Raw genomic sequence first — 24,769 nt, forward strand, 5'->3', positions numbered from 1 at the left:
GAACTGGGATAAGAGATGAGATAATATCTCGTTAAATTAGTTACCTTGTCATCCATGAGAAAGAACACTCAGTACGACAGATTCCCCAACCGAGCGGAGCTGGGTCGACCGTGAGCAACGTCGAGAAAGTCGATGGTGATAGGCGGCAGCAAGCGGAAGTGGCGAAATGCGGCGGGCTTTGCCAGCAGCCTGGCGGTGGTGGCATATGGCGAGCTAAGTGTTTACCGTCGTGATAGGCGGTGCCATGGCATAGACGCGGAGGAGCTTGTGCAGGTGCAAATGGGGAACGTACCGAAGGGGCCGAAGGGGTGGCGGGCTGGGTGGGGGTTTTCGTGACGTGGGGATGCTGAGGGTTTTCTTTTTTGAATTGGGTGGTGAGGGTTTTCTGTCCCACAAAGAATTCTGGGGGCGACGGTTTGCTAGAGTGAACCGTGTGATTTTGACGTAGCAGGCAAAATGAAAGTCATTGCACACTGTTCCAACTTTGGGAACCGTGTGTGATTGACGTACTACCTCCGTCCTGGTTTATTGGTCCCCCGTTGTAATTTTTACCAAAATTTGGTGAAATATTTAACATACTCAGACATAGATAATAAGCGTACACGTAGATAAGCATAGTTAAACCATAAGTAGTACATAGTTAAATAGTATTAAGCATAATCAAGTGTACATATATAGTTCCATCCATCCCACATCTCATCTCACAGGCCGGCACGATCCTGAAGCTTCTCCAAGTACTCGGTGTACGCGTCATGTATAACCCACAAGTATAGCAGATCAATTGTAGCCTCTATCGATAAGTAAGAGTGTCGAACCCAACGAGGAGCTAAAGGTAGAACAAATATTCCCTCAAGTTCTATCAACCACCGATACAACTCTACGAACGCTTGACGTTCGCTTTACCTAGAACAAGTATAAAACTAGAAGTAATCTGTAGGTGTTTTTGGATAGGTTTGCAAGATAATAAAGAGCACATAAATAAAAAGTAGGGGCTGTTTAGATAAAGACACAACTAAATTAGTTTTAGTAGAGAGCTTTTTGTCACGAGAAAGTTATTTGTCCCTAGGCAATCGATAACTAGACCGGTAATCATTATTGCAATTTTATATGATGGAGAGGCATAAGCTAACATACTTTCTCCTCTTGGATCATATGCACTTATGATTGGAACTCTAACAAGCATCCGCAACTACTAAAGATCATTAAGGTAAAACCCAACCATAGCATTACAAGGCATCAAGTCCCCTTTACTCCCATACGCAAACAACCTACTTACTCGAGTCTGTGCTTCTGTCACTCAAGCCACCCACCATAAGCAAATCATGAACATATTTCAAACCCTACAGCGGGGATCCCTCACACTTGCGTGACACGGAGAGCACCATAGGACAACACCAATACTAAAACATGCAACTCAAACCAATCACGATCATCAATTAACCCATAGGACAAAACGGATCTACTCAAACATCATAGGATAGACATACATCATTGGGAAATAATATATAGCATTGAGCACCGTGTTTAAGTAGAGATTACAGCGGGTAAAAGAGGGGTTACACCACTGCATAGAGGGGGGAAGAGTTTGTGATGATGGCGGTGAAGTTGTTGGTGTAGATTGCGGTGATCATGATGGCCCCGACAGCGTTCCGGCGCCACCGGGAGAGAGGGGGAGAGGGCCCCCCTTCTTCTTCTTCTTCTTCTTCTTCTTCTTATTCTTCCTTGACCTTCTCCCTAGATGGAATAAGGGTTTCCCCTCTGGTCCATGGCCTCCATGGCATGGGAGGGGCGAGAGCCCCTCCGAGATTGGATTTGTCTCTCTCTGTTTCTGCGTTCCCTGATTATGCCCTTTCACCGTTTCTTAAATTCCCGGAGATCCGTAACTCTGATTGGGCTGAATTTTGGACACGATCTCTATCCGGATATTATCTTTCCTGCAGCGAAAGAAGGGCACCAACTGCCTTACGGGGTGGCCACGAGGGCCCAGGGCGCGCCTGGCCCCCTGGCGCACGCCCCCTGCCTCATGGCCCCCTCGGGCATCGTCTCGCGTTGATTCTTCTTCCCAAAAATCACATATATTCCAAAAATAAATCTCCATCGGTTTTTATCCCGTTTGGACTCCGTTTGATATGGATTTTCTGCGAAACAAAAAACATGCAACAAACAGGAACTGGCACTGGGCACTGGATCAATATGTTAGTCCCAAAAATAGTATAAAAAGTTGCCAAAAGTATATGAAAGTTGTATAATATTGGCATGGAACAATCAAAACTTATAGATACGATGGAGACGTGTCAGCATCCCTAAGCTTAATTCCTGCTCGTCCTCGAGTAGGTAAGTTATAAAAAAGATAATTTTTGATGTGGAATGCTACCTAGCATAATCTTGATCATGTTTCTAATCATGGCATGAATATTAAGACACGAGTGATTCAAAGCAATAGTCTATCATTTAACATTAAGACAATAATACTTCAAGCATACTAACCAAGCAGTTATGTCCTCTCAACATAACATAGCCAAAGAAAACTCATCCCTACAAAATCATATAGTTTGACCATCCTTCATTTCTGTCACACAAAATGCTCCCATCATGCACAACCCCGATGACAAGCCGAGCAATTGGTTCAAACTTTTTAACGCGCTTCAGCCTTTTCAACCCTCACGCAATACATGAGCGCAAGCTATGGACATAGCACTATAGGTGGAATAGAATATGATGGTGGAGGTTTTGCGGAGAAGACAAAAAGGAGAAAGTCTCACATCGACGTGGCTAATCAACGGGTTATGGAGATGCCCATCAATTGATGTCAATGTGAGGAGTAGGGATTGCCATGCAATAGATGCACTAAGAGCTATACGTGTATGAAAGCTCAAACTGGAAACTAAGTGGGTGTGCATCCGACTTGCTTGCTCATGAAGACCTCGGGCATTTGAGGAAGCCCATCATCGGAATATACAAGCCAAGTTCTATAATGAAAATTCCCACTAGTATATGAAAGTGATAACTCAAGAGACTCTCTATATGAAGAACATGGTGCTAATCTGAAGCACAAGTGTGGTAAAAGGATAGTAACATTGCCCCTTCTCTCTTTTTCTCTCATTTTTTGGTGGGCTTCTTTGGCCTCTTTTTTTATTTGGGCTTCTTTGACCTCTTTTATTTTTTTTATAGTCCGGAGTCTCATCTCGACTTGTGGGGGAATCATAGTCTCCATCATCCTTTCCTCACTGGGGCAATGCTCTAATAATGATGATCATCACACTTTTATTTACTTACAACTCAATATTACAACTCGATTTCTATAACAAAGTATGACTCTATATGAATGCCTCCGGCGGTGTACCGGGATGTGCAATGATCTAGTGTAGCAATAAAAAAAAAAACGAAAAAGCCATGAAGACATCATGCTAGCTATCTTACGATCATGCAAATCAATATGACAATAAATGCTCAAGTCATGTATATGATGATGATGGAAGTTGCATGGCAATATATCTCGGAATGGCTATGGAAATGCCATGATAGGTAGATATGGTGGCTGTTTTGAGGAAGATATAAGGAGGTTTATGTGTGATAGAGTGTATCGTATCACAGGGTTTGGATGCACCGGCGAAGTTTGCACCAACTCTCGAGGTGAGAAAGGGCAATGCACGGTAACGAAGAGGCTAGCAATGATGGAAGGGTGAGAGTGCGTATAATCCATGGACTCACATTAGTCATAAAAACTCATATACTTATTGCAAAAGTTTATTAGCCCTCGAAGCAAAGTAATACTATGCATGCCCCTAGGGGGGACAGATTGGTAGGAAAATACCATCTCTCGTCCCTGACCGCCACTCATAAGGAAAGCAATCAAAGAACACCCCATGCTTCAAATTTGTCACACAACGTTTACCATACGTGCATGCTACGGGACTTGCAAACCTCAAACAAGTATTTCTCAATTTCACAATGACTCAACTAGAACTACTCTAATATCACCACCTTTATATCGCAAAACTATTGCAAGGAATCAAACATATCATATTCAATGATCTACAAGTTTTATGTAGGATTTTATGACTAACCATGTGAATGAACAATTCCTATCATCTCTCTAAATAGATATAAGTGAACCAAGAGAGTTTAATTATTTCTACAAAAGATATGCCCACGCTCTAACAAATATAAGTGAAGCAAAAGAGCATTCTACAAATGGCGGTTTTCTATGTGAAGAGAAACAGGCAATCCAAACTTCAAATGATATAAGTGAAGCAAATGAAGCATTCTATAAATCAACCAAGGACTATCTCATACCAGCATGGTGCATAAAAGAAAAGTGAAAACTAAATGCAAAAGACACTCCAAGATTTGCACATATCACATGAACGAAATGAATCCGAAAACATACCAATACTTGTTGAAGAAAGATGGGATGCCTTCTGGGCCATCCCCAAGCTTAGATTCTTGAGTATCCTTGAATATTTACTTGGGGTGCCTTGGGCATCCCCAAGCTTGAGCTCTTGCCTCTCCTCCTCCTCACATCGAGACCTCCTCGATCTTCGAACACTTCATCCACACAAAACTCAACAGAAAACTCGGTAAGATCTGTTAGTATAATAAAGAAAATCACTACTCTAATACTGTTGCAAACCCATTCATATTTTGTTTTTGCACTTTAGCTACTGTAATATAACTTTTCCATGGCTTAATCCACTGATATAAATTGATAGTTTCATCAAAACAAGCAAACAATGCATCAAAAATAGAATCTGTCTTAAACAGGACAGTCTCTCGTAATCTGAACATTCACCATACCTCTGTTACTCAAAACATTCTGCCAAACATAGGAAAAATAAACAATTTGAATATAAAGACAGTGCGAAAAGTTTCAGAACCGTTTGACGTTCCAGTAAAAAATGTAAAATCGTGCACTACAGCCAAAGTTTCTGTTTTGCACCGCACAAACCAGCAGGCAATGTAAACATCCTAAAGGAAAATATTGGCACATTATCTTTATAATACAATGGAATTGTAAAAGGGGATAATTATTTTTGTTGAAAAGTTTCTGTAATCAAGAGTCACAAAGTTTCCGTGAGCATGAACAAAGCTCAAAGAGCTACCCCACTTCAACAATGTTTGTCTCTCTCACTTTCACTTTCCTTTTTGAAAAGTTTTTGGTTCCCCTCTTTATTTTTTTGTTTTTAAACTATATAAAATCACTCAATAGAAATAAATGACTCTCTAAAACTTCTGGGTTGTCTCCCTGGCAGCGCTTTCTTTAAAGCCATTAAGCTAGGCATATAGTGCTCAAGTAATGGATCCACCCGGATCCCAAAGTATATCAAAGCCAATTTGAATTAGCAATGATTTTGCATTTAGTAGTGAGCACAAAGCAACATATATCAAGCAATGACGAAGTCTAACTCTCTTCCTATGCATCGGCATGCCATAAAAGAATAATTCATGCACACATAGTAAAGGCCAATGCATAGTATAAACAGTTTCTTGCAATCTTATCGTGTTGGAAACATAGAGAGGTGGAGATGTAATTCATCTCTCATAATAATTGCAAGTAGGAGCAGCAAGCACATGCACATTACATCATCAAAATCATCATGTGCAACGATAAAATGCAACCCATCAACATAATCCTTAATAAGAGCAAACTTCTCTGATATAGTGTAGTTTGGAGAATTCAAAAAGATAATAGGACTACTATGTGTGGGTGCAATAGCAACAATTTCATGTTTAACATAAGGAACTATAGCAAGTTCATCACCATAAGCATCATTCATATTGGCATCATGGCCACAAGCATAGCATGCATCAAGTTCATCAAAAAGGGGTATTTCAAAAGAATCAACGGGATCATAACAATCATCATAGAAATCATCCTTTGGTAAGAACAAAGGGAAATTAAATAATGTATGAGTTGGAGAGTTACTCTCATTATAAGGTGGGAACGGGTAGCTAATCCGATCTTCCTCCTTTTGTTCTTCGCTCTCCTCATCATCTTTTTCATCCAATGAGCTCACAGTTTCATCAATTTCTTCTTCCATAGACTCCTGCAAAATATTAATCTCTTCTTGGACAACGGAGGAGTCCTCAATATATGGTTTAACATAGGCATTATAAGCATAATTATCATAACAATATTTAAGTATGGCAAAATTTTCAGATTTGTAAAGAGTAGCATCATACTTTTCAATCAAAGAACCAATTTCATAAGCACCCTTAAAAGCAACAAATTCTTCAATTTTTTGAACATCATAGTAATTATAAACACCCTTAGCATACGAATATACGATTCCATTATCACTAAACTCACATTGGTAGGGAAGGTGTTTCTTAGGGTTTTCAGAACAACAAGTAACATCATATATTTCACATAAATTCCAAGCATAGCATTGCAAACGATGAATTTGACCCAGTAAAAGTTTCCCTTTTTGAGATAAGCGGTGTCGCACATAACAAGCATGTTCATCCAAATATTTGGCCTCAACTAAGCTAGTTGGGATTTCAGCACGAGCACACAGGGATCGAAGATGATCGAAGTAAAAAGCTCAACCGAAGGGTTTTAGTCCGACAATCACAACATACAATCATACCATAGGCTAGCTTCTAGGGTTTAGCCTCTCTGATCTCGTGGTAGATCTACTCTTGTACTACCCATATCATCAATATTAATCAAGCAGGACGTAGGGTTTTACCTCCATCGAGAGGGCCCGAACCTGGGTAAAACTTCATGTCCCTTGCCTCCTATTACCATCTGGCCTAGACGCACAGTTCGGGACCCCCTACCCGAGATCCGCCGGTTTTGACACCGACATTGGTGCTTTCATTGAGAGTTCCTCTGTGACGTCGCTGTCAGGCCCGATGGCTCCTACGATCATCAATAGCGATGCAGTCCAGGGTGAGGCCTTCCTCCCCGGGCAGATCTTCGTCTTCGGCGGCTTCGCACTGCAGGCCGATTCACTTGGCCGTCTGGAGCAGATCGAAAGCTACGCCCCTGACCGTCAGGTCAGATTCGGAAGTTTAAACTACACGGCTGACATCCGCGGGGACTTGATCTTCGACAGATTCGAGCCACTGCCGAGCGCGCCGCACTGTCATGACGAGCATGATCTAACTCTGTCGCCGAACGGTGCCCTGGAGGCCGCACCCGCACCGGCTCTGACCCTCAGTTCGGAGCCAACTGCGCCGATCGAGGATGGGAGGTTGGATGCCACCTCGGGGGCTGCGATCCAAACGGCGACTGAGCCGAACACCAGCCCCGTACTCTGCGAGGCTCGTGACTCCAATGAGTCGGACTCCTCTCCGGACTCCGAACCCTCTGCGCCCTGGCCAATCGAATCCGATTGGGCGCCGATCATGGAGTTCACTGCCGCAAACATCTTTCAGCACTCGCCTTTCGACGATATCCCGAAGTCACTGAAGTCTCTCTCTTTATCAGGAGAGCCCTGGCCGGACTACGGTCAGCAAGGTTGGAGTGCAGACGATGAAGAAATTCAAAGCCCACCCACCACTCACTTTGTAGCCACTGTCGACGATTTAACCGACATGCTCGACTTTGACTCCGAAGACATCGATGGTATGGACGCCGATGAAGGAGACAATGAAGAACCAGCGCCTGTTGGGCCCTGGAACGCCACCTCGTCATATGACGTATACACGGTGGACGCACCAAAAGATGACGACGAGGAGCGGAAGGACGCACCGAAGGCCTGTTCCCTCGAAAAGCAGTCAAAACGGCGACGCAAGCGCCGCCCCAAATCCCGCCTCGACAGAAATAGTGATCACACAGACCCAGTGCTGGAGCACGGCGAACCGCTGCCGGACAATGGCAATCCGGATATTCAAACCGAACAAACAAATCCTATCAGGGATAATGGTCCAGACGACATAACGCCGGACAGGCACCCGGAGCATCAGAATGCCCGCGAAAGGCTCGTTGCCACCGCAAGGAGCCTTAAAAAGCAGAAGCGAAGGCTCACGGCCGTGCAAAACAAACTCCAATTTAGATGGAGTAAAATACTTAATACAGCAGCAATGTACGGCGACGATCGCCCCTCAAAGAGCTACCCAAAGCGGAAGCTGCTACCTAAATTCGATGAGGAGGCCTCCAACCCCCCACAACCAAATATGGCAACCACCTGGTCGGACAGACGACCCCTCTATCAACACAGAACGGCATACAATGCCGCTCACAATACAACACGCGGCCCACGCGAGGGCTCGCACCCAAAGGACGGCGCAACAAGATCCATCTATGGACCACGCAAGCGCGCCCGAGCATACAATGCAACACAACAAGCATCAGAACAACGCGGTACACCCAGTTACAGGGGTGCTGCACACCCCCTATGTTTCACCGATGAGGTGCTGGACCATGAATTTCCAGAGGGATTCAAGCCCGTAAACATAGAGGCATACGATGGGACAACAGACCATGGGGTTTGGATTGAGGACTATATCCTTCATATCCATATGGCTCGAGGAGATGATCTCCACGCCATCAAATACTTACCCCTCAAGCTCAAAGGGCCAGCTCGTCACTGGCTCAAAGGCCTTCCCGAAAGCTCCATTGGATGTTGGGAAGAGCTCGAAGACGCCTTTCGGGCAAATTTTCAAGGAACTTATGTCCGACCTCCGGATGCGGACGATTTGAGTCATATAACTCAACAGCCCGGAGAGTCAGCCCGAAAGCTTTGGAATAGGTTTCTCACTAAAAAGAACCAGATTGTTGACTGTCCGGACGCCGAAGCCTTGGCAGCTTTCAAGCATAGCGTCTGTGACGAATGGCTTGCCAGACACCTCGGCCAAAATAAGCCGAGAACGATGGCCGCATTAACAAACCTCATGACCTGCTTTTGCGCGGGTGAGGACAACTGGTTAGCCAGATGCAGCACCAGCGACCCCGGTACATCTGAAGTTAGAGATGGAAACGGGAAATCACGGTGCAACAGCAATAGCAAACATCGGAATAAAGAAGACAGCACGAAGGGCACGGCAGTAAATGCCGGATTCAAAAGCTCCCGGCCAGGTCAAAAGCCGCCCACTAAAGGCACCAGGGATGAACCGTCCAGCCTCAACAAAATTCTGGACCAGGTATGTTAGATATATAGTACCCCTAGCAAGCCCGCTAATCATACCCACAGAGAATGTTGGGTCTTCAAGCAGTCCGGCAAGCTCAATGCCGTACACAAGGGGGAGGATACACCAAGTGAAGACGAGGACGAGCCTCCCAAGCAAGACACTGGGGAACAAAAGAAATTCCCACCAAAAGTCAAAACAGTAAACGTACTACACATGATCAAGGGAAAAAACAATGCGGCACCCCCAGGAAAATATACCCAAGTGCCTGTCACCGCGAAGTCCTGCCAATGGTCGTCTCAACCGATCATTTTTGACCATCGCGATTACTCAGCAAGTATCCGACACGCAGGATGGGCTGCCTTGGTATTAGACCCAGTAATTGGCGGATATCACGTCACACGAGTCTTGATGGACGGCAGCAGCAGCCTAAACCTAATATACCAGGATACAATCCGCAGGATGGGGTTAGACCCAACACAAATTCTCCATAGCAATACTACCTTTAAAGGAGTAACGCCAGGCCCAGGGGCTCGTTGTACGAGCTCCCTCCTACTACAAGTTATATTCGGCTCCCCCAATAACTTCCGTACCGAGCATTTAACCTTCCACATCGCTCCGTTTCAAAGTGGCTATCAAGCACTGCTCGGGCGCGAAGCTTTCGCTCGCTTTAATGCAATACCACACTACGCCTCCCTCACACTCAAGATGCCCGGCATCATTTTAGTGCACGGAAATATCAAGCGATCTCTGCGCGCCGAAGAGAGTGAGGCTGCCTTGGCAGCCACACACTAAAGGCGCCCGGACTAGCCAAAGCGCCCCACAGGTCCTCAAGACCTCAGACACAACTAATCGAGTCCGGCGCCGCTACTTATATCGAATAAATGGTCACACCCCTATTTACAAGGGGCTCAACGCGCGCAGCCATGTGGGCATTCCTCCTCATCTTGAATTATGCATAGTTTCTTCAATTATCTTTTTGCACGACAACCTTTTTCACCTAAATTCCTCTCTTTTACAGACGATCATTGTGCCACACTCGTCCAGGATACGGCACAATGGAGACACAGGCGCAAACGTGCAGCAGGGACCCGCTCCAAGGTTTCTTTTTAGATTAAGACCCTGCGTAAACCTTTTTTACTATCTCTTGTTGATACATATCCACCGTTGAGAAGGATGCTGACGTCTTGGCATGTGGCCACGCCAGACCAATACACGTACCTGGACATAAGGGGCTTCTTACGAAGGCCATTATTTAGGCCCGGTTTATACCACAAAGACCGAATACCTTAGGGAGTGTTCGGCGTCGCGAGTTTGGCCCTATATGCATCAGCTCCGAATCATTGTCTTTGGTCAAATATTGGGTTTGCCTGGCTCCAGTCTTTTGGTGCCTTACGTTCCGCTTTACCGGCTAAGGTAGCACCAGGAGAACTACTGCGATTGTGCCCTGGTTCATCCGGACGAGCACCTCAGTAGAGAAAGCCGAAAACTGACTATCATGATCTAGCGCGAGACTGGTCAACCACTCGATGACCCATGGGAATGTTAGAATTCCTCTGCCTTAACGAAGGGCCGCTTTCCAGCCAGGCATATACGCACCCCGGGATCGGGAGAGTGCGGAGCCACCAGGGGCTATCTAGTAGCCCCACTGTCGAACTCCTATGGCTAAGTGAAAGTGTTAAAGCATTATAGTCCGGTTGCCTCGCTCGCTTCGCTATCACCTCCTTAATAGGACCAAGACGTTGGGTTAAGTGTGAATGTGTGTTTCTGCAAACACCTCCGCATTATATGTGTGGGGGTTGAAGCCGACGACTGCAATCTTTCAGGTTATACACATGTATACATAAACGGCCGCCCGGGAGGCATCACATTACTTTCAGGCAAAAGTATAAAAGTAGCCTTATGAAAATTTATAAAAGCATTTCCCTTACAATGAGATTACATGTCACTCAAACATAATATTTTTTGAGCACTGGGTCTCTATCAAACGAGCACCCTCAAAAACTTTCTCAAAGTAGTGCTCAGCAGCCCTTCGACCTATGGTCGAATCCTGCGCTGCAACAGTGGTAGCATCCATCTCTGCCCAGTATGCCTTAGCACGGGCAAAGGCCATTCATGCACCTTCTATGCACGCCGACCTCTTCATCGCACTTATGCACGACACCACGTCAAGGAACTGCTGCACCAAGCTGAAATAGCTGCTTGGTTTCGACCTTCCTGGCCATAGCTGATCCACAACAGACCTCATGGAGAGTCCGGACAACCTATTTAGTTCGGCCCATTCGGCTAATTGGTCCGTCAATGAAAGCGGACGCTCGGGAGAAAGGAATTGTTTCCAAAATAGCTAGTCTACTTCACGGTCCATCTGACTCTGGAAGTATTTGGCCGCATCGGCAACGCTCGCCGCCAAATCCATATACACATCCTCCGAACTCCACAGCCGATCCAGAGGGGCATACTGTGGATCTCCGAACTTCCTCTGCAGCATAAAGGATTTCCCGGCTACAATATCCCTGGCTTCCCGCAGCTCCTCCTTCTTTGCCCTCATAGCAGAGCGGAGGTCTTTTCCCGTTGCAGCAGCCTTCTCAAGGTCCGATGCCTTCGCCTGGTTTTCCTTTTCAAGAGCCCGGCAACGGTCGACGGCGGCTTTTAATTCTACGGCCATATTAGCCATCTTATCCCGGCTCTCGCCATGCGCGGCCTTCTTGGCTCGCAACTCTTCGGCCGCCTTCAAAGCAGCCGCATCACCCAATCTCGCTTGTTCCTTGGCTCAGGCAAGTTCCGCCCGCAAGGCTTCAATAGTGGCAGCTCCATCTGCAGTAATAACATGTTAAATATACTGGCTTCATGCTGCTCTTACTATGCGGCGTTTACCAGATAATAACACCTACCCTGCGCCTCGTCAAGCCTTTTGTTAACAAGCTCGATGTCAGCGTCTGCCGCATCCAACTGCCGTTTTAAATGGGCAAACTCGCTAGTCTGGCTAGCCACCGGAGCTTCCATCACCTGCTCATAAAAGCAGTATGGTTACTACCTGGGATTATGATCCTCTGGTCGTCGTCATTCCCAATGACAACCAGAGTCTCAGGGGCTACTATCTACACAGGGCACACTTAGCATGTACAGGACTATCATACATTATTTTACGTACCTCAAAACCTGTCAGTAGACTCATAAAAGCTTTATGCAATCCGCTTTCGGCGGACAAGATTCCCTCCACCACCGTATTCATCAGCACACGGTGTTCATCTGAGATGGCCGCTCGCCCCACCAACTCCCTCAGCACATCCGACCGCACACTAGACGGTGCCGGACTCGTTTATTTGCTCTCTTCAGGAGCCGGACACTGGGAACTTCAGGGGTCGACGGGATTATCTTCTGGCCTCGTTGGACTCGGAGAGGCCCTCTGCGACGACACTTTTGGGTCGCCCGCTTCCGGAGCGGAGGAGTCCGGAGGAGGCGTTTCGCTCTCCATCATCTCTGGAAGAAGATCCCCCGAAGACGAACTCATTTGAGAGGGGCTAAGGCCCGAACTGCAAAGATACATGTAGTGGTTATCTTCTCAGAAGAAAAGACGACATATCTGTACTATTAAGGTATTTTGGGTCACTTATGACTCATGGGAGAATTGATCCCCCCGCGGACTTTGTGCGGCAACCGCCCCCCCCCCCCCCCGGGGTAGGACCCTCTGTGGGAGACTTCTTCTCCCGTTTGGAAGCTTCGGCTTCCGAATCCCCAGACGCAATCCTTTTCCTCTTCTGGTCGTCTTCCTTCATGGAGCCACTCGCTCCCTTGGCTAGAGCGGACAGCGTTTGGGGCCCGCGACCGCCCGCATTTTCCTTCAAGGGCTCCGGGCAAGGTGCGGTCTGGAGCATCTTTTCCAATATCAGATTTTCCAAACCCTCCGGGAGGGGGGCCGAGCACTGAATCAACTTCGCCTTCGTTAGCCAGTCCTGGTTAAAAAGCAAACTCTCAGAAATAACTTCGCTCAAAGGAGAGGTAGTACGCTCGGTCGGAAGACGCCTTACCTGTTCGGCGGCACGATTGCTACTCAGGCCCACGTCCTCGATGATTTCCGGACACTCCACTTGAGGTCCGAAGAACGACGTGTACATCTCCTCTTGCGTCAGGCCGAGGAAATTTTGAATGGCACGCGGTCCCTCGGGATTGAACTCCCACAAGCGAAGAGGCCGGCGTTTGCAAGGCTGGACTTGAAGAACCAGCATAACTTGTGTTACCGCAACCAAACTGAAATCTCCGTTAAAGAGATCTTGAATGCGGCTTTGTAGTATAGGCACGTCCTTGGCCGGACCCCAGCTCAATCCTCTGCTAATCCATGACATCAGCGGTGGTGGAGGGCCCGGGCGGAAGACAGGGGCGGCCGCCCACTTGGCACTTCTAGGAGCCGTGATGTAGAACCACTCCTGTTGCTATAATTCAGACACCTCTGGAATGGAACCTTTGGGCCATGCAGCTCCCGTCATCTTGTCTATTGAGGCGCCTCCACACTCCGCATGTTGCCCCTCGATCGTCTTCGGTTTTACTTCAAAGGTCTTGAGCCATAGGCCAAAGTGAGGGGTAACCCGGAGGAAGGCCTCGCACACAACAATAAATGTCGTGATATGAAGAAAGGAGTCCGGAGCTAGATCATGGAAATCTAGCCCGTAGTAAAACATCAAGCCCCTGACAAAAGGATCCAATGCAAGGCCTAGACCTCGGAGGAAGTGGGAGACGAACACGACGCTCTCGTTGGGTTCGGGGGAGGGGATGGCCTGCCCCCGGGGAGGCAGCCAATGCAGAATCTTGGCGGTCAGATATCTGTCCTCCCTCAACTTTTTGACGTCTTCTTCCGTGACGGAAGAAGGCACCCATCATCCTTGAAGGCTAGATCCGTACATAGCTGAAGGTTCGGAGCACCTGACCTGAACTTTGGGCATTTGAGCTTGAGGTGGGGGAAGGATTCGATTGAGCACGGGAGGGAAAAATAAAAGGCCTCGTCCCTTTATAAAGAGGGTGGATATCGAGCGTCCTCTCCGTGTCCGTTTGGACTTGCCTGTGATCTAGGAGTCTTAGAAGCGGTTGGGTTACCCACGCCCGTATTGATGAGAATCCTGGGATAAGGGGACACGATCTCTGCTTAAACAAGACGTGCCAAGGAAACCACCTCGCATGACGCACTGAGGTGGGATAATGAAACGACTCGGATAAAAGCTTGGCCGTGGTGTGTCGCACTACGGAATACGCCAACAGATTAGATTTGTGTAAATATTATTCTCTCTATGGGAATATGTGGAAAACTTATTTTGCAGAGCCGGACACTATCTTTGTCTTTAAAATCTTCTATAAAGTACTTGGAGGAGGAACCCGCCTTGCAATGCCGAAGACAATCTACGCGTCGGACTCATCGTCATTGAAGCCTGGTTCAGGGGCTACTGAGGGAGTCCTGGATTAGGGGGTGCTCGGATAGCCGAACTATACCTTCAGCCGGACTCCTGGACTATGAAGATACAAGATTGAAGACTCCATCCCGTGTCCGGAAGGGACTTTCCTTGGCGTGGAAGGCAAGCTTGGCGATACGGATGTTCAGATCTCCTACCATTGTAACCGACTCTGTGTAACCCTAACCCTCTCCGGTGTCTATATAAACCGGGGGGTTTTAGTCCGTAGGACAGGATACACATCAACAATCATACCATAGGCTAGCTTCTAGGGTTTAGCCTCTCTGATCTCGTGGTAGATCTACTCTTGTACTACCCATATCATCAATATTAATCAAGCAGGACGTAGGGTTTTACCTCCATCGAGAGGGCCCGAACCTGGGTAAAACTTCGTGTCCCTTGCCTCCTGTTACCATCCGGCCTAGACGCACAGTTCGGGACCCCCTACCCGAGATCCGCCGGTTTTGACACCGACACATAGCATTACAAGGCATCAAGTCCCCTTTACTCCCATACGCAAACAACCTACTTACTCGGGTATGTGCTTCTGTCACTCACGCCACCCACCATAAGAAAATCATGAACATATTGCAAACCCTACAGCGGGGATCCCTCACACTTGCGCGACACGGAGAGCACCATAGGACAACACCAATAATAAAACATGCAACTCAAACCAATCACGATCATCAATTAACCCATAGGATAAAACGGATCTACTCAAACATCATAGGATAGACATACATAATTGGGAAATAATATATAGCGTTGAGCACCATGTTTAAGTAGAGATTACAGCGGGTAAAAGAGGGGTTACACCGCTGCATAGAGGGGGGAAGAGTTGGTGATGATGGTGGTGAAGTTGTTGGTGTAGATTGCGGTGATGATGATGGCCCCGGCGGTGTTCCGGCGCCACCGAGAGAGAGGGGGAGAGGCCCCCCTTCTTATTCATCTTCCTTGACCTTCTCCCTAGATGGGAGAAGGGTTTCCCCTCTGGTCCATGGCCTCCATGGCATGGGAGGGGCGAGAGCCCCTCTGAGATTGGATTAGCCTCTCTGTCTCTCTCTGTTTCTGCGTTCCCTAATTCTGCGCTTTCACCGTTTCTTAAATTCCCAGAGATCCGTAACTCCGATTGGGCTGAATTTTGGACACGATCTCTATCCGGATATTAGCTTTCTTGCGGTGAAAGAAGAGCACCAACTGCCTTACGGGGTGGCCACGAGAGCCCAGGGTGTGCCTGACCCCCTGGGGCGCGCCCCCTGCCTCGTGGCCCCCTCAGGTATCATCTCATGTTGATTCTTCTTCCCAAAAATCACATATATTCCAAAAAAAACTCCGTCAGTTTTTATCCCCTTTGGACTCCGTTTGATATGGATTTTCTGCGAAACAAAAAACATGCAACAAATAGGAACTGGCACTGGGCACTGCATCAATATGTTAGTCCCAAAAATAGTATAAAAAGTTGCCAAAAGTATATGAAAGTCGTATAATATTGGCATGGAACAATCAAAAATTATAGATATGACGGAGACTTATCACCGTGCGCCACCCTACGAGAATACTTCTGCTTGAAGGAGCCAACAGCCCGTCCTCTTGCATGCGCTAGAACACTTAGATACGCGTCATGAATCTTCTGGTTGCAAAATGGGCATCCATAGCCACCGTTCCAGGTCCTAATACGCGTGTTATGCAATCCTACATAAACCTCCCTTAGGATTTGCCTGTTGTACCTCCTCTGGACATCTTCATCCTCGCTGTCCACATCGTCAGACAACACCTATACAAATAGTAAAACAAATTTGGCATCAAATCACTGATTACATGCCGTGAAGTATGATTAGGAATTTATGGCTATTTATTTGTACATATCCAGATATTATGGTTCGATTTTTAAGCACAATCGTCTATGTACAGACCAATCTTGAAGAAAATTGTGACGCCCGGATAATTAAGCTACAGTAATTCTATGCTAATGACGCCACGTCACTTCGATTACTGATGCTAATCTTGCGTTAGTTTGAAACCGAATAAAATTCAAAATCAAAATCAAGCAAGCAATAAAAGTTTTCAAATATTAAAACTAAAATGTTCGGAGTGCACCAAATATTACAAAGGTAATTATGGTGCAGAAAACACATTTTTAGTAAAAGACTAAATACTTTAAAATGAAATAAAACGGAAAAGGAAAAAATAAAGAAAAGAAAGAAAGAAAGAGAAAGGAAGACCCCCCAAACCCCCCCCTGGGCCATCTGGCCCAGCTAACCCACCTGGCCCATCCGGCCGAACCGGCCCGCCTCCCCCTGCCGCCTCCCTTCCCTGTTCCCCTGACCCGGGTCGAAACAGGGGTGCGTCCCCGCCGCACCCTCTCGCCGGCGACGATGAGGGGATAAGGTCGCCACGCTGCGCCCCCTCGGTCTCTCCTCCCACTCACCCCCACGCTCGCCTCGGCTCTTGCGCCTCCCACTCCCCTCCAGAGCCACCGCACCTCGCCCCCTCGTTCCCCACCGCAACCGAGCGCCGCCATGGCCTCGCCGCCGTAGTACTCGCGGCCACCGCGACCTCCAAGCCCTTCCGACGCGTCCGCTCGCTCCGCCTCCCTCGACTACGCCTCCACGTCAAGACGCAAGACGCCGAGCACCATCGAACGCTGCCCCAACCTCGTCTTCTTCCTCGGATCCCCGACGCATCTCCGACGAGCGCCGTCGACTCTCCGGCTACTAAACTCCCAAGGGCCATCTTGCGTGCCGCACGGTGAGCTCCCCATCTCCCGCCCATCTCCGTTAGCTCCCTCGCACGCCCTAGCTAGCTGCCGCCAAAGCACCCGAGCGCTCCACCGCGGACCCCATCGCCGACGAGTCTCCGGTGACCAAATGGTCATGGGCTCGTGTCGGTTACGCTCCTCATGCCGCGTAGATCCTCCCCAACCTCTCCATTTCTTCGCTAGCTCGCCCCAGCTCCACTCTCCTCGAGCTCCCGACTACACCGCCGCCTGCGCGCGTCGCCGGCGCCCTTCCGATGACCAAATGGTCACGGGGCCGAGCCCTTTGAGCTCAGCGCATCGCGTAGCTCCACCCTAGCCTTCCCGCTCGCCCCGAAGCGCGTTGCGTCGCCGTCTTCGTCCGCGCCCGAACAGCAGCCCGCCGCGCTCGTCGCCGGCGACCATTCCGGCCACCCCCGTCGTCGTGCTCCCCTCCATCGGACGTGGTGCGAAGAGGCCATTCCAGAGAGCCTGGCCGCGCCCGATTTGGTGCCCCGTAGCGCGATTCCGGCCAACTCCGGCGAGGGGCCGCCTCTGTTGGGTCGCCGGAGTCGCTCCGGCACCGTCTGTCGACGTGGCTAGGCGGGCCCCACCCCTGGGTCGCTGCCTGTGGGCCTGGGGGCCCCAACTGGCCACGTTGACCAAGTCAACTTCGCTGACGTGGCAGCTACTGCCACTGACATGCGGGCCCCATGCCATAAAACAAATAAAAACAAATATATAAACTACTAATTAATTAAGTTAATTAACTAAAACCTACTTAAACACTGACTGCTGGGGCCACCCACTAATTAACCCATTTTAGTTAGTTTTAAAACTCTGTTAAGGCCCTTGACAATGACATGTCGGTCCCACTGGACCCACCTGTCTGGTTTGACTGGTCAACCGACCAGTTGACCTGCTGACATCACTCTGATGTCATGCCTATGTCATCACACACTGTTTTGGATAATGTTGGAATTAAATATATAATTAAAATCAGAAAATAATTTAAATCTTTAGAAAATCATATCTTTTGATCCGTAACTCGGATGAAAATACTTTGTACATGAAAGTTGCTCAGAACGACGAGACGATTCCGGATACGCAACCCGTTCGTCCGCCACACCTCCCTAACCTATCGAACTCGTAGCTTTCCCCCTCCGGCTCCTCTGCCCGAAAACGCGAAACACCGGGGATACCTTCCCGGATGTTTCCCCCCTTCACCGGTATCACCTCATACCGCGTTAGGGCACCCCTAGCACCGTTACTTGTCTTGTCATGCATCGTTATGCATCTGTTTGCATTGTATTCATTGTTTCTTACCCTCTCCTCTTCCGCTAGACACCGAGACCGACGCCGCTGCTACCTAGTACGACTACGGAGTTGACGACCCTTCTCTCTTGCCAGAGCAACCAGGCAAGCCCCCCCCTTTGATCACCAGATATCGCCTACTCTTTTCTCTACTGCTTGCATTAGAGTAGTGTAGCATGTTACTGCTTTCCGTTAATCCTATTCTGATGCATAGCATGTCCTTGCTACTACTGTTGTTACCTTTACCTGCAATCCTAATGCTTAGTATAGGATGCTAGATTATCATCAGTGGCCTTACATTCTTGTCCGTCTGCCATGCTATATTATCGGGCCGTGATCACTCGGGAGGTGATCACGGGTATATACTATATACTTTATACATGATACATGTGGTGACTAAAGTCGGGTCGGCTTGTGGAGCACCCGCGAGTGATTCACGGATTGGGGGCTGAAAGGACCTTTGTCCCAACGGCCCTCTGTGTGGATCTTTGTGGCGAAACGACATGGCAGGTTGTGACCACCTAGGAGAGAGGTGGGCCTGGCCCTGGTCGGTGTTCGCGGATACTTAACACGTTTAACGAGATCTTGGTATTTGATCTGAGTCTGGCTACTGGCCTATACGCACTAACCATCTACGCGGGGACAGTTATGGGCACTCGACGTCGTGGTATCAGCCGAAGCCTTCGTGACGTCAGCGACTGAGTGGCGCGCGCCGGATTGGACCGTAAGCCTGCTCTTGTATTAAGGGGGCTAGTTCTGCTTCCGGCCGCGTACGCAACGTGCAGGTGTGCAATGGGCGATGGGCCCAGACCCCTGCGCCATAGGATTTAGACCGGCGTGCTAACCTCTCTGTTGTGCCTAGGTAGGGCTGCGACGTGTTGATCTTCCGAGGCCGGGCATGACCCAGGAAAGTGTGTCCGGCCAAATGGGATCGAGCGTGTTGGGATATGTGGTGCACCCCTGCAGGGAAGTTAATCTATTCGAATAGCCGTGATCTTCGGTAACAGGACGACTTGGAGTTGTACCTTGACCTTATGACAACTAGAACCGGATACTTAATAAAACACACCCTTCCAAGTGCCAGATACAACCGGTGATCGCTCTCTAACAGGGCGACGAGGAGAGGATCGCCGGGTAGGATTATGCTATGCGATGATACTTGGAGGACTTCAGTCTACTCTCTTCTACATGTTGCAAGACGGAGGCTGCCAGAAGCGTAGTCTTCGAAAGGACTAGCTATCCCCCCCTTATCCCGGCTTTCTGCAGTTCAGTCCACATATAATAGCCTTATTCCAGTTGATACCAATGCATACATATGTAGTATAGCTCCTTGCTTGCGAGTACTTTGGATGAGTACTCACGGATGCTTTCTCCCTCTTTTCCCCTATCCCTTCTACCTGGTTGTCGCAACCAGATGTTGGAGCCCAGGAGCCAGACGCCACCTTCGACGACGACTCCTACTACACCGGAGGTGCCTACTACTACATGCTGCCCGCTGACAACGACCAGGAGTAGTTTAGGAGGATCCCAGGCAGGAGGCCTGCGCCTCTTTCGATCTGTATCCCAGTTTGTGCTAGCCTTCTTAAGGCAAACTTGTTTAACTTATGTCTGTACTCAGATATTGTTGCTTCCGCTGACTCGTCTATGACTGAGCTCTTGTATTCGAGCCCTCGAGGCCCCTGGCTTGTAATATAAAGCTTGTATTATTTTAATTTGTGTCTAGACTTGTGTTGTGATATCTTCTCATGAGTTCCTGATCTTGGTCGTACACATTTGCGTGCATGATTAGTGTACGATTGAATCGGGGGCGTCACAAAAATAATGGCACAAACATAGGTAGGTCATTCAAAATCAATTGTCAAGTCATGGCTAGGAATTATTAGCACAAACACTAACCCTAGTCGGATTACTAGCAGAAATCATTTGCACAGATGAAACAACTAATCACTTATCACCTGTACCATTCAAACAATCAATATACTACACGGATCTAACGAAACTTACTCAGATTTCATGGATTGGGAGAACATAACCACAGGATTTCTATTCCAAAAATGGGGGAGGCAGGAGTAACCAGAGAAGCCCTATGATCTATTTGCCACATAACTGGGTATAGATGACTAACCGGTTGTCCGTCGTCGTCGGAGTCGTTGCCGGAGTGGTCGTTGGAGTCGTCGCCAGAGTGGTCGTCGGAGTCGGTGTGGAACTCCACCTCCGACTATGGAAGCTCGACGCCGTCGACGATGTTAGGGTGCAGCGATAACTCGCTGGCGATGACGGCAACCTCTGTCTCCATCTCCACGTCGTGCTTCAGTGCTTTAGTAGCCCCACATCGCCACTCCCTCCGATTGGGCGCTTCGGCGGCATCCTCACACACTGACGGCTTTGAGGACTGAGAGCAGCGTCGAGGATGCAAGTGGAGAGAGAGGATTGTGTGTGCGTAGTGAGGATGGGGGTGCGGCCGCTCGGGTGCACCATTAATATGGTGTAGTGGGAGTTGTGGGAGAGAGGTGGGCGGCGGTCAAACCGATGGCTCGCCTCCCGGTGAGCCTGCGCATCAGACTGCTGGCATGCCTGCCAAATTTTCAGACAGCTACTCGCACGCCTCCCGATGACACTGCACAACGAGCACGCCTCCGTCAATTCACACACCCGCACGCATGCCTCCCCGTCTGCCTGCGCGGCGGACTGCTCGCATGTGTCCCGTCAACTCACACCTGCTCGCATGCCACATGGGTCGTGCGGCGGCACGTATATTGTTTTTCTATTTGGTTGATTAATGTTGATGCTTTATTGCTTAACCGAAGCATGGCACGTATCCATTGTTGGTCTAACGTTCACGGTTCGAATAAATAATCCATTTGGGATATTGGTTCCCAATTATTAATAACCTCCCGTCTGTAATTAGATAAAGATTACATCAAAACTGATCTCAAATTTGACAAAAAAGTACAATGCCACTTTGTATTGGTGTCCATATGACAACACAATAAGTTTCATGAACTTCAAATAAGTTTTGGATGTACTAGAATTTAAAAATCAAGATTCTCAATGTTTGAAATTTGTTGCATGGGGAGTAAACATGCACCCAATGAGACACATGTGTTTTTGCAACCCATTTAGGTGCAATGTCACGTGTGCATGTAGCTCAAATTTGATTTTTGCACATTATACCCATAGAAACTCAATCAATCAATGTACTAAAACATCTTATTGATCTCTGTGATTTTTTTGAAATTAAAAGGTCCCTCCTTTGGTAACATGTATGTTCACCGTGGGATAATTAATTTAACATGCATCGTAGTTGCGGTGGATTCGCGGTGTGTGTGTGTGTGGGTGTGTGCGTTTGGGGGTGGCGGGTGGCTTGCAGTACACTACGAGTTGTGAGCCACCGTGTGGGTTGGCCGTTTTGTTAGGCAGGCTAGTGCCTCATCGAAGTCATGAAATCGTTATTTAAAACATTACACAACCCTTTCATACATAAATGTTTTGCCACATGCAGTCGATGGTTGTCCTACACGACACTCGATACTCACGTGTGACGCTTTCTGTGGGCGTGCGAGGTTGTCATCCATCACTTTGACAAACAGCCGACAGTGAGGTTAATTTGACCAGCAAGGTAGAATCTTTTTTGTTTGTGTTATGGTGGTATATAGTACGCGTCGAAGAGGTGGGAGGGGACTAGCATATATACTATACGTATGCGTCCGTGAACAAGTACACCTCACTCAGTGTCGGGACTTTTTGGTTACCGAGGCACGTGCCATATAAAAATTGTGAAATTGGTTATTCAAACATCACACAATACCTTTTTTGGCCACATGCATATATATCCTAGCTAGGACACTCACGTGTGACACTACCATCTGTGGGCCCACGAGGCCATCATCGATGCATGCATGCATGCATCACTTTGACCTACATCGGGAGAGATTAATTAATTTCACCATCGATGAGGATTCTTTTGGGTTGTACATATATTACAGTAGGAGCATATAGTATGCGGTGAAGAGGGGGGAAGGGGACCATCATATGTAGTACGCTTGATATGAACCTCGCTCTGTGTGGGTGCATGGTTTACGGTTTTTGAGGCATGTGGCACATCAAAGTCGTGCATTTTGGGTATTCAACATATATATGTTTGGCCCACATGCAAAGCGGTGGTGGTTGTCCTCTCGCACACACTTAAGCGGTTATCAGCGATATCGATGCTTTCCATTTGTGGGCCCGCTTGGTCCATCACTTATTTTTGCCTGACAACAAAAGAGGTTAATTTGACATAGGAGGGGATTATTATTTTTCTCTGGGATGACATGCATGATACACTTTGAGCACACACACATGCATGTGTACGCATGAATCCCTCCCATCGAGTCAAAGTGGCTAGTACAACGACACCATGATGAACCGATCTCGCTCTGTGTGGGGAGCTAGTGTACGATTTTTGACACACACGCCAGATCAATGTGGTGTATTCAAAATCATGCATGCATCACCTCCATACATATGCATGTAGTGGTTGCCTTCGAATGATACACTCCCTCGCGTGGTTATCGATGAAAAGCCTATATATTCGTGGGCCCGCGTGGACATCCATGATCACCTTGACCAACAACAAGATAGGTTACCATGGCGAATTCTTCATTTGGTTCGTGTTATCGTAGTATAGGTCATGGTGAGATTCAGACCTAATTAAGTTTGAGCGCATATACTATGCATGCATGCATATATGAATCCCCGTCGTTGGCTTGAAGTGTGGTGTAACATACATATGCATCGTCAACCTAACCCTCACTTAGTGTGGGGATTTCTAGTTCGAAATTACGGTGCCACGTCAAAGTTGTTCCATTGTTACTCAAAAACACACCTCTCCATACATATGTTTGGGCCACACACATGCAGTGGTTGTCTTCGGGGACTAGCTACTTGTGTGATTATTGGCGAGCTAGCTCATCTCCAGGGTCGCATGGACGGCCATCACTTTGACCAACAACAAGAGAGAGGTTGTACGACCAAGGTGGATTATTCTTGGTCCATTTTACGATCCATCTTGGTGAGATATATGCCTCTCAGGCCCGCCGACTAAAAGTGTTTGTGTGTGGGGGTTGCTACATCGCACTGTGCTAGGTGAACCTTGGTTGGGGGGGGCATGCATTCATAGCTTAATTAGGATTTCCTTCATGGCGACATGAGGGGGTGGGGGCTGCTAGCTACTTCGCACTTTGCTAGGTGAACCTCGGTTGGGGGGGAGGGGGGCATGCTCATAGCTTAGGATTCCCTTTGTGCCGACATGAGGGGGGTTGCTAGCTACTTCGCACTTTGCTAGGTGAACCTCGGTTGGGGGGGCATGTGCATTCATAGCTTAGGATTCCCTACGTGCCGACACGAGGGAGGGATGACCGCTAGCTACTTCGCACTTTGCTAGGGTGAATCTCGGTTGGGGGAGGGCATGCATTCATAGCTTAGGATTCCCTTCGTGCCGACACAAGGGAAGGGGTCTGCTAGCTACTTCACACTTTGCTAGGTGAACCTTGGTTGTGGGGGGGCATGTGCATTCATAGCTTAGGATTCCCTTCGTGCCGACACGAGGGAGGGGTGGATGCTAGCTACTTCGCACTTTGCTAGGGTGAACCTCGGTTGGGGGGAGGAGGGCATGCATTCATAGCTTAGCTAGGATTCCCTTCGTGCCGACACGAGGGAGGGGGGATGCTAGCTACTTCACACTTTGCTAGGTGAACCTCGGTTGGGGGGGAATGCATTCATAGCTTAGGAATCCCTTCGTGCCGACACGATGGAGGGGGTGCTAGCTCTACTTCACATTTTGCAAGGTGAACCTAGGTTGGGGGGCATGCATTCATAGCTTAGGATTCCCTTTGTGCCGACACGAGGGAAGGGGCTGCTAGCTACTTCGCACTATGGTACAGTGAACCTCGGTTGGGGGGCATGCATTCATAGCTTAGGATTCCCTTCGTGCCGACACGGGGAGGGGGGCTGCTAGCTACTTCGCACTTTGATAGGTGAACCTCGGTTGAGGGGGAGGGGGCATGCATTCATAGCTTAGGATTCCCTTCGTGCCGACACGAGGGGGTGGGGGAAAGCAATACCGTGCGCTTTGCGAGAGAGGTGCCACATCTAAGTTGCATTTGGTATTTGAAAATCAAACCACCCTTTTGATACATAAATTTGGTCCACATGCAAGTGTGTT

This window comes from Triticum urartu, chromosome 4 (genome assembly GCF_003073215.2).
Source record: "Triticum urartu cultivar G1812 chromosome 4, Tu2.1, whole genome shotgun sequence".
In the NCBI taxonomy this organism is placed as follows: Eukaryota; Viridiplantae; Streptophyta; class Magnoliopsida; order Poales; family Poaceae; genus Triticum; species Triticum urartu.